Source organism: Hesperophylax consimilis, chromosome 14 (genome assembly GCF_061612785.1).
Source record: "Hesperophylax consimilis isolate HC1 chromosome 14, BYU_Hcon_1.0, whole genome shotgun sequence".
Taxonomy (NCBI): Eukaryota; Metazoa; Arthropoda; class Insecta; order Trichoptera; family Limnephilidae; genus Hesperophylax; species Hesperophylax consimilis.
Genome location: NC_142849.1, coordinates 16,073,222 through 16,084,725, shown reverse-complemented (window position 1 = coordinate 16,084,725; position 11,504 = coordinate 16,073,222). Strand labels below are relative to the sequence as shown.

The window sequence follows — 11,504 nt, the reverse complement described above, 5'->3', positions numbered from 1 at the left end:
TATATTGCATCTACCTGGTGGCCTCGATCCATACTAGTAAATAAGAAATTTGAGTAAATAAGTAAATTACTCATGGTAGATTTGCCTTTTACAAACCCGTGTTGTTGTTCAGTAATTTTGGCAGCAAGCTGGGGATATATATTGTTATGGACAAGTCTTTCCAATAGTTTAGGGATCGCCGAGAGAATGGATATTGGCCTATAGTTTTCCACTCTTTGACGCGAGTCACCCTTGTGGACCGGTATAATATAGGCCAATTTCCACCTATCAGGGAAAACTCCATCACTCAGGCATTTATTAAATATTATGGTAAGCGGCACACACAGTGACGACGCAGCAGATCTAAGGAAAAACGCCGGTATTCCATCGTGACCCGCACCCTTGTTTATGTCCATCGATTTTAAACTCGAGTGCACTTCTTTTTCCGTTAGTTTAATTGTGTGAATGTGCGCAAGTCCAGAGTCCTGAACTTCCTCAAGTTGGTCAATGTTAATAATTGGGTCATTGATAGAGGAAGGTTCAAATGTTGACTTAAAGAATTCAGAGAACATATCACAAATTTCCTGGGCATCGTTAGATTTGCGCCCTTCGAAGGACATTGCAGCAGGGTATCCATCAGACAATTTTAATGAGGATATGTATGACCAAAAGCTTTTGATATTATTTTGAAATGAACTTTCGATGTTGTCAAAAAATAACCTTCGGGTTTCATAAGTCTTTTTTTTGTATGTAGCACGTAAGAAGGAAAATTCACGATAATCAGAAAGACCTTTATATGTCTTCCATTTGAGCCAGACTTTATCTTTTTTCCTTGATAACCTAATAAGTTCTGGAGTAAACCATATGGGGAATTTGTCATTTCGTCGTGCCAATACTGGAATAAGCTTATCAATTACATTGTTTATTTTTAAATAGAATCGATCTACTGCTTTTTCGGCTGATAAATTTGCGATTTCAGATAACCAATCAATACAATTAATGTCCTCATTAATCTGAGCATAATTAGCTTTCCTGAAATTGCGCCGACGCTGTATTTTGTTTTTGATTTTTGGTTGAATTACGAAGGATATATCAAATTCAAGGGCTTTGTGGTGTCTATCCTCTGAGATGAGAGGGTTGTTGCTACGTGTAACATTTGTTTCACGACTGTAGAATACGAGGTCTAAGTATTTTTCATTATGGTTAGGTATACAGTTATATTGGAATAAGTCCATCAATGACATTGCTTGAAGCAACGTTTTCGATGCAGCCGTATTTGAGGAGGCGAGACCTTGACTGCTGTTTTCGGAAAATGACCAAGTCAGAGTTGGTAGATTCATATCTCCTAGTACACAAAAAGTATTATTTGGTTGTGATGAATATACAGATTCCAGGTTTTTGGAGAACGTATCATAGACCGTAGGTTGTGAGGCAGGAGGTATGTATACTGCACATATGATGAGATTGAAAGACCTTACCGGAATAGAAATGAAGATTTGTTCGATTTGACCATTTTCCCAGTCATCGAGCCGGGAAGATGCAAGCTCCTTGCGCACTGCTACCAACACACCGCCTCCATCCATTTTACCAGTGAGTGTACGGTCCCTATCTCGTCGGAATACCGTGTAACGCGAATCTATGAATTCAGCAGTATTTATATTTGCTACAAGCCATGTTTCAACTAGAACTATAACGTCGTAGTTATTCGATAATACATTAATTAGTAGCTCCTAGGTTTTGGTCCTAATACCACCACAGTTCTGGTAATAAACGGTTAAAGATGATGATGAGATCATTTCACCAGAGTAGGAGTGCCGTTTGACATATTCCACAATCGCACGAGTGATACATTATGCAGGGCATATGAGGCTTCGAAATTACATAAAAAACATAGACTACTTATTAGATCAATGAATGTGAAATATGTTGACATTTTAGAATGTGAATGAATATGTGAGAAACATGGTATTGGTTTAAAGTTATAGGGATATTGCGCGCTAAACAAAAATATAAAGTAGCTTTGAAAGAAACAAATTACAGGATACAGAATATTGAGAGAAAGCGGATACGAAAGACAGCAGTAACATGTTTGTAGTCACATGTTTTGCTGATCATGTGTGATTATCTTTTGAAGGTCTCCCTCACGACGAATGGTGAAAACCCGAGAGAGATCGTTTCTCTTCGCCAGAATACTGCCGTTCCGCACCCATATGTATTTAAAGCCGTTAGCTTTTCCGGCGGCTCGTGTTTTGGCAAATAGGATTTTATTTTTCAATGTAAGGTGCTCGTTTATATAAAAATTGGTGGTGGGAGCACCAAATCCTAATTGTTCCGTGGTAACGCCGCGGCGAGTCCTTGCTGCAGCGATGACATCATCACGAAGTCGTTTTGTGGATAGCTGTACGACTATATTGCGCGGACGGTTGGAGGGCGAGGAGTGGCCGCGAGCGACGCGATGCGCAGAAACCACATAGCTACTTGGAAGCGGGACGTTAATGTTGGATCCTATTTTCTCTATTAATGTCATCAAATTTTCGCCCTTTGCTTCGGGAATCCCATGGATGTCTACATTGCATATTCTGCTGCGCTGCTCCATCTCATCTTGTGCATCTCGGAGTGACTGGACTTCTTGCCGGAGGTTTGAGTTTTCTTCTTGGAGAACGCTCACACATCCCAGAATTTTTGTGTATTGGTCCTTCCACTCGTTAGACAGCGCATCTAATTTTAACTGAACAGCGTCAATTGCTTTCTTGTTTTCAGTGCGCATGATTTCAAGTTTCGACTCAAAAAAATTGATTAATGAGTCAGTGTCAATGTTAATCATTGACTGATGCGCCGACGGTGAATCAATAGGGCCAGACGTGGTTGCTAAAGGTGAAGATGTATCTTTCTTTGCACTGCAAACCTTGCGAGTTTTAGACATTTTGGTTGATTTATATCTTAGTTTGTAGGTAGGTTTCTTATAGTTGTTCAGAAATACCCCTTATTGAGTTAAAATTAATTTAACTTATTTGTCTATGACAAAAAAAACCTCTTCACAAATTCAAAAAGATTTCAAAAATTCAAAAACATAAATTGTCTGTGGTTGTAGCTCACAATGACAGTGAATTCGTTATGCGTAATTTTTCAGGGCAATATGTAAAGTTGTTTCGCACTGTCAACACAAAATACACTATTATTTTGATTAATTTTTCACTAGTTTATATGTTTCAACTTTGATTACTTGCTAAATTTGCTTAAATTTCACTACTTTTGTCATTAAATATGGATCTGTCAGAATCAGCTGTTGTTTTCACTTGTCCATAGACGAATGAAGATTCTGTTGATATGGTTTGTACCTCTATTCCTAACAGTTTCATCCATCTTGGGATGATTACCGTGCTTTCCTCTTTTATCTTCGGCCATCACGGCGCCTGCCAGTTTATCTTTCTTTTCAAAGACGGTGCGAATAGGGCGGTCATTAATATCTAGAGTATTTTTGAAAAACAACTTACAAATACGAATGCGTCTGTCACCAAGATTAAAAAAGAATGCAGTATTATAATTCTTTCGTGGCCTTTGTCCACCTTCGCGCACGTAACGATACTGAGGTTTAATTTCAGTAGTGCAGTTATGAATAAACTCTCTCTGTTTGGCCATGTCTCCCAAGTTCCAATACGCATCGAAAATGCTCTTCCTTTCATCTTCAGCAATTTTTTCAGAGCACTTCAATCGGCATGCATCTTTACAAGGAGGTTTCATTTTTCTTGCTTCTTTCACTGCTTTTTCAGGTTTTTTTGAATGACTCTCGTACGCTTTTCCACTATTTCTAGCTGCTTTCAATATGTTTCTCTTCCAGTTGGATTCATTTCTCTTTCGTTTACCTTTTTTAACAGGACTCAGAATATCAACGGTAGTAGAAAAGGAGGTATCGGCATTGTTGGTTGAAGCAATGGTACTAGGAACAGGTTGTAGATCAGGAGTATTTGAACCAGGATTGCTGTTTGAGGCAGAGGTACTAGTAACAGGTAGGTTAGGAGTTTGGCTGACAGTGCTGATTGATGGCGTTGAATGCATGAAATCTGAAGTGCTGACAGTTTCAGTAACCTTACTAAATTTACGAACATTACTGCTTGAAAGTGTTTGGGTCATGATGATAACACGGTCAATATCTTTCTGAAATGCATTGCAAATGTTTTTGTCAGGTGAAGGGTTCCAGTATTTGTCTGCATCCGAATCATCAAAAGGTTCAGATTCGCTTCCATCACTTAAATTGCTTGAATTTGATGAACAAGAGGATGAGCTTGACTCATCAGACTTGGATTTAGAAGGAGAATCTCCAGGTGTTTTTCCATCAGCCACTTGGTTCTTCGTATTAGTTTTATCCATGGCACAGACATCCGATTGGTTGGCGTTTTGCTCAGTAATTAAGCTTGCATCAATGTTCTTGCTAATTTTGTTCGGGTTTTCTTCAGATGAATCTGCAATCAAGGAAAATAAAATAATAGGTACACAAGTAGAATCACAACACTCCTTTTTTGGTTATCAAAATCTAATCATGTTTCTCCTTTTTAGTTCAGTAACATATAGATAAGATAATTTAAAGTTTTTTCAATAAACGAACGTACCAGCTTTTGAAGATTCAGTAACATTATTTTTGTCATTAATCGCCTCGAAAAATGTTTCCCTTTGATCAGTTTTCTGCTTAGTTGCTGCTGGCTGAAGAATATCATAACTAACATCATTGAAATTGAGTTTCCTTTTTACTTGGTAACCAGGTATTCCTGAAACAAGTACAAACATATAATGTTTTTATAATTCCATTTACTGCACATTTAGTGCATGTGTCTACAGTAAAATTTTCATACCTTCACTGTCGGATGAATTTCTAGATAAACATAAGTTTATCAACTTTTTCCCTCGAGAAGTCATGATCAATCTGGAAAGATAATCGTAAATGACAAATAAATAGAAAAAGTATTTGTGACAAAAGAACGCATGCTGGAATATGTGACAACTTACAAACAGTAGATTGTTTTAATGACAATAATGACAGATTCCTAAATGAAACTGCACATTTTCGTAATAACGGCCAAATTTTCTTTGGAAGAATGTCATAAAACAAATTGATTCAAATCCGCATTATCTGGGGAAGAAAGTTTTATTGACAATAGTGTCATAAGTTAAAATATTAAAATCGATGCCACGCTCTTACAGTGCAAGAACGTCAAAAATCAACATAAACCATGACATGACGCTATTTATTTTCCTTACAATACTGACATTAAACAAAATACTGCATTCTTGATAAAAAACTAAGAATAAAAAATGCTCTTACCTTGTAGCAATACTGTTTTCTGACGAAATAATACACTATTTCACTAAGCGACACGGACCTTCCTGCTCAACAGGTCAACGACAACTAACTTGTGACAGGCTTGAAAAGAACAATCTAGAATTTCTTCAAAATGCGAAAACAACACTTTCTGCCCTCTAGCGGCTAAATATTAAGTTAAAAATACGCCACTTTTGCAGGGATATAGTACTTTTTATGGGCATTCCGAAAATATGCATAACTCAAAATTGACGATTTTTGATATATGACGTTGTTGAAAGGAGTGAGCGATATGTGAAATTTAAAAAAAATGTTCAGTATAAGGAAGGTATAAATTAAATATTGCTTTTGCTTGATAACTTGAAAAAAATGGCAACAATTATTGTTTTCAATTAAGAACAATTATTGTTTTTTTTATTTTTTTTTTTAAAGAAAGCAAGATAATATATAGAAAATACGTTTGAAACACTAAAATAACTCATAGGTATGTGACTGAAGTTTGAACAGTCTTAAATAATACAAAAAATTACACATAAAATTATCTATAATAAAATATATATAAAATTCCATGCACCGACTTGAAACACAAGACAAAATGTAACATTTAACACGTACACAACCAAATTTCAGACACACTCACTAACTTAATTGACTCTAAATCGGCTTTTACAGCATTGTATATTTTAGGAGTGACAAACCAGAATTATCGCTGAGCGAATGTGGTTCTAGGTTTAGTGACCACGCATCCCAGGTTTAATGAAAAGCGGGTGTGTGCTTGATGTTGTGGAGACATCAGTAGTTTATTTTTTCCGTATGTAGCACAAGCTAGTTAGTCGTAAGTTAGTATAGAGAAAGGAAAAATTGTAGATGGGGACGAGAGTATGTTTAGAAATTTCCAAATTACTAATATGAAAAGGAATGAGGTTTATAAATATTTAGGATACTCATAATCAAATAGATTAGACCATACTAGTATTAAAAATGATATTAGAATTAAACTGAATAGTCCAGTCAGTGGGGGATAAAAAAGGGCTCCACCTTGCAAAAGGTTAGGTAGTAGCGATTTTCACATATGTTGTTAAGATTGGGACTCTAAAGAAAAAAAAAAGTTTTCGACCTTGGGGGGGTCGAGCTCGATCCGCCATCTTGGATTGAAGGTGCCAAAATTTGGTTTTTTCAAAATAATTATGAAGTGGTTGATTTTACAACCAAATTGTTGAAGGCAAACTTAAAGACAACTAAATTACCTACATTTTTTGTAAAAGGTATTTTTTTGTAAATCTAATATGTAACGAGTTACAGCGGTTGAAAGAAGAAAATTTTGACAAAAAATTGTAAAACTCCAGTTTTCTTGATAAATTTTGTACGAACATATTACACAATATCATTTTAACGTATTTCTACGTTACAATATACTTATATAGCATCATCCGTGTACTCGATGACGTTGATTTGTTATAGTGGGATCCTAGTCTACAGCTGACATGGCAACACTGAGTCCTGGTTACAGGACGTTGCCTGGATGCTCATGTCTGCAGATGTTCTTTTCGATGAAACAATGCCAGTTCAAGTTTCACAAGAACGATTTTTAGCCAATGAAAATAACAAAGTCCGTCTGATTTCGATGCTTACAAAGCAATTTATACAGGATGATTTTACAGTTAAGCAGGCTGAAGAAGATGCTGATGAGTTGATTGTCAATACTGCGATTTCCTAGTGTTCATCATATGACGCTGTTTTCATTATTGGCGAAGACGTTGATCTCCTAGTTCTGCTGACAGCATTAGCACCACCCAACAGTAGTATATATCTTCGCAAACCCGGGAGAGGCAAAACTTTTGAAAGACTGTGTTCCGCGAATAGTGTGAAATACAAAGAGGCGGCTGAGAATATTCTGTTTCTTCATGGCATTTAAGGCAGTTAGCGGCTGCGATACAACATCGTCCTTCTTCAACCAAGGAAAAACAAAATTTTGTTCGCTTGTGCAAAACGACACAAGACTCAATGCCATGATAGGAATCTTCAAACAACATGATGCAACACCAGAAGACATAGCAGTTGCAAGAACACGCTTTCTTGTTGCTTTGTACGGGGGTGACATGGATTAGGAAACCTTGGAAGAAGTCCGCTACAAACGTTTCGCAAAGTCGACAACAAAAAGCAAATTCAATCTTGCCTCTTTGCCACCAACGAACGACGCTGCACGGTACCATGCATTAAGAACGTACCATCAGGTCCAAAAATGGTATGGAATCCAAAAAAATCCAGAAACTGGGGCTGGAAACGTGACACCAACGGGCTTGTTCCAGTAAGAATGACAAAGAAACCAGCACCCGAGACTTTATTAAAATTTATTTCATGTAATTGTAAAAAAGGATGCGGAGTTGCATGTAGCTGCACGAAAGCTGGATTGAAGTGTTCTATTGTATGTGGGTGCTGTAATGGTCAAACATGCTGAAATTCGCTAGAGGTTCACATCGATGTCGAGGACAAAGAAGAAGAGATTTTGTCAATGAAAGCCCAGAATCTCAGTATCGCAGGCAATGAGTTAGATGATGACATTGGTGACGAAGACTGTTATTAAGTAACATAATTTATAGTAACATAATTCATAGTAATGTAACATAATTTCGAAATCTACCATCGCTGGTATATCTGTGGAGTAGACCTACTGGAGAAACCAAAATAAAAAAATGCGCCATGTTCTATACCTCATGGTGGTGTGGAAATGAGTTTACGAAGTTGGGAATTTCATCATTTTTTAGAAAAATATTCACATTTCCGCCACTGTAACTCGTTACCTATTAGACTTACAAAAAAATACCATCTTCAAAAAATGTAGGTAATTTAGTTGTCTTTAAGTTTGCCTTCAACAATTTGGTTGTAAAAACGACCACTTCACAATTATTTTGAAAAAAACAAATTTTGGCACCTTCAATCCAAGATGGCGGGTCGAGCTCGACCCTCCCAAGGTCGAAAACTTTTTTTTTTCCTTAGAGTCCCAATCTTAACAACATATATCAAAATCGCTACTACCTAACCTTTTGCAAGGTAAAACTCCCCAATGACTGGACTAGAAATCTATCTGCAAAAAATTTATTAAAAGCAATAAATACTTGGTCAATACCTCTACGTACTCATTTGGCATAATTAAATGGTCCAATACAGATCTAGATAACTTGGAACAATTAATTAGAACTACGCTATCAAAGTTTAATTGCCATCATCCAAATTCAGCTATAGAAAGAATACTATTATCAAAAAATTTAGGAGGTAGAGGTATAGTCAAAATAACTTTTTTGAAACATAATCAGGTAGAAATGCGTAGAACTTATAGGAAAGCTAATAGCTCAGAAATGCTCAAAATAATTTGTATGGCAGATAGAAAAATTATATCTTTAAATTCGTACGACGAGAATGCCTACATTTTTATAAATCCCAACCAGGAATCATAAGATTCCTTGTCAAATAAAATTATACACGCAAAACACTTCAATTATCTCAACCAAACGTACGTTGATAAATTTTTGTCCAACAAATGGTTGAGTATTGAAGAGTTGAGAGCAGAAATAAAAGAATTTATGCTTGCCATTCAGGATAGAGTCATTCAATACTTCGTTTGTGTGAAAGCACTATGAAACAATATATGATTATTACTTCAATGGTGAAAGCCAGAGATGAAGTATATGGTATATTTTATACCGTTGATATTAAAATAAATACTAAAAATTATAGGAAGTATATAATCAAAGATCAAATTGATGATTTATGTAGAAAATGTTTGGCTTTTCCGGAAGCTATAATTATATCGGGATGTTCTATATTAGCGCCGTCCGAGTATACATTTAGGCATAATCAAGTTTTAAAAATAATTCACCAAAGTTTTGTTACTAAACATAACTTGATTACCTGCTGTAATATAGTACCATGTTATGAATATGAACCAAAATCATTTTTATAAAATATATTATGATAAAAATATACTAACAAACCAAACGATTAGTCATAATAGACCCGATATAGTTTTACATGACAAAATTTAAAAAAACTTATATCATTGATGTCGCTATTCCAAATTCCTGTAATATTCAAAAATCTGTATCTGAAAATATAAGAAAATATACAGATTTGAGAAATGAGATTAAAAGAATTTAGCATTCTCAGACTATAAAAATATTACCATTTATTATTTCTGCTACTGGCATTATACCTAGCTGTCTCATTCAATATTTAGGCGTATTAGATCTGTCAAAGAATTTAAAAATAAAAATGGAAAAATCAGTCATTTTAAATACATGTAGGATTACGATAGATTTTTAAAATATTTATATTGAGGGATCAGTAGGATTTATAGGTCAAATTGAAATTTCTACCGAGCCGAACCCTCTGATATGAAAATAGCTGGAGTCGGTGAATTATTTTCCCATTTGATCTTTGGTGATTTGACGTGTTATTTTTGTATTATTTTGTGTTTATTACGCTTATATAATGCACATGCAGATTGACTAGATGATCTAGGATGACTGAATGATGTGGAAAAGTGTGTGGAATGGTTTAGTTTTTCCTGTGAGGAAGATTTAACTCGGACATAAAGTCGGGAAAAAAATAGTTAGGTTATATTCTGTTATTTTAATCTATATAAAATCCCAACTGGTAGAAAAATCAAATAATAATAAATCACAGAAAAAATAATGACGAATATTAAAAAAAATCATTAGTCATAAAAATACAGTTAACTTTTGGTTATGATGCTTTTTAACACATAATAAACACATCCTATTAAAATGGTGAGCCATTGGAGTCTTCTTGTCGAGCTACGTTTTAAATTCTTAAAATATTAAAAACAGTCATCAATTTTAATTTTCCAAAAATTATTCCAATTTTTGTTGTAATTGTTGTTACCATTCAGACAAAAAAAACCTATCTGTATTTCGCTCTGATTTTCATGAAGCATGTTTAAAGAAATCTAGAAAGTTCTTCGTTCAGCAAAGGGTCGAGAAATATCGTAAGAACACCATATCACATGACATTTTTCTTCAAAATGAACTCTTATTACTATTTTTTATCTCTAAAATGAAGTGACCATTGTCAAGTCAAGTTAGCGCTAGTGGACGTTATTGTACCCATTTCTCTGAATCGGTTTGGAGCACCGGGGAGGTTTGCGGTAATACCGGGTACTTCTGCTATTGGTACTCGCAGTCACCGCCAAACATTTCCACCTCCCATTATCCTAGCAGAAATCTGGCCGATTCTATTTCACGATTACGACGACAGCCGACGCCGAACGTCTGCCGAGGTAAGCCAGCGCGTCTCGGATGTAGCCAGGCGGGAGGAAAGCAAATCACCCAAGGAATTATTCATTTTATAATTATTAATTTTTAGGTTATTATGACGCGTTGTGCTTCCTTCCTTTTCAGTCAACGTTTCGGACAGCGTTACGGTGTTCATCATCAGGGCAGGTGTAGATTGTGGTGAAGTGTTTGTTTTTGCATGTATAAGTGATAGGTACCGTGTTGCGCACGTTGATCCTGAAGGGCGGTAATTCAGTACAGTATTTAGTTAAATAAATGTGGTTTTCAGCACTTAGTGTTGCTGCAATAACCTAAAAATTATTTATGATAACACTTTTGGCCTTGAAAATTTCAAATCATTTGTCAAATAAAATGATTTAATTCATGATAATAATATAATCTTATAAATCAAGAATGATAAAAACATGACAGAAAATCTAAGTACAAGTTATTTCGCATCACTCCAATTTATTACCCATTTTTAGAGAGGTAAAGTCGCTTTCCCACGGTGTGAACAGGTTTATGTATGCATTTAGTTTTGATTTTCTCGATAATTAAAACAGAGCTGTATAATATGATAACCGGTAAAAAACTGTTTAATTTATTCAAAAATAATAATTTATCCAAAGATATTTTCATATTCTATTTTTTTTTTTTAAACTTCCGATTTAGTTGTCCGGGTTAAATCTTCCCCAAAGGAAAAACTTAACCCTTCCACTCACTTTTCCACAAATGATCATCTAGTCAATCAACATTATGTAAGTGCATTATATAAGCAAAATAAATACAAAACAATACAAGAACAACAACACGTCAACTCACCAGAGATCAAATGGGAAAAAAAAATTCACCGTCTCCAGATATTTTCATATCAGAGGGTTCGGCTCGGTAGTACTTCTAACAGGGCCTATAAATCCTAC

General features: G+C 35.3%; 1 long non-coding RNA gene across 1 annotated transcript; it reads right to left on the bottom strand.

The window, feature by feature from the left end:
- Window positions 1–4,707: 4,707 nt before the first annotated feature.
- LOC149417974 (uncharacterized) lies at window positions 4,708–5,505 on the bottom strand. Its single transcript, XR_016303164.1, has 3 exons — window positions 5,297–5,505; window positions 4,827–4,897; window positions 4,708–4,742 (listed from the first exon to the last, which is right to left on the bottom strand). It is a non-coding gene; the product is annotated as an uncharacterized LOC149417974 (long non-coding RNA).
- Window positions 5,506–11,504: the final 5,999 nt, after the last annotated feature.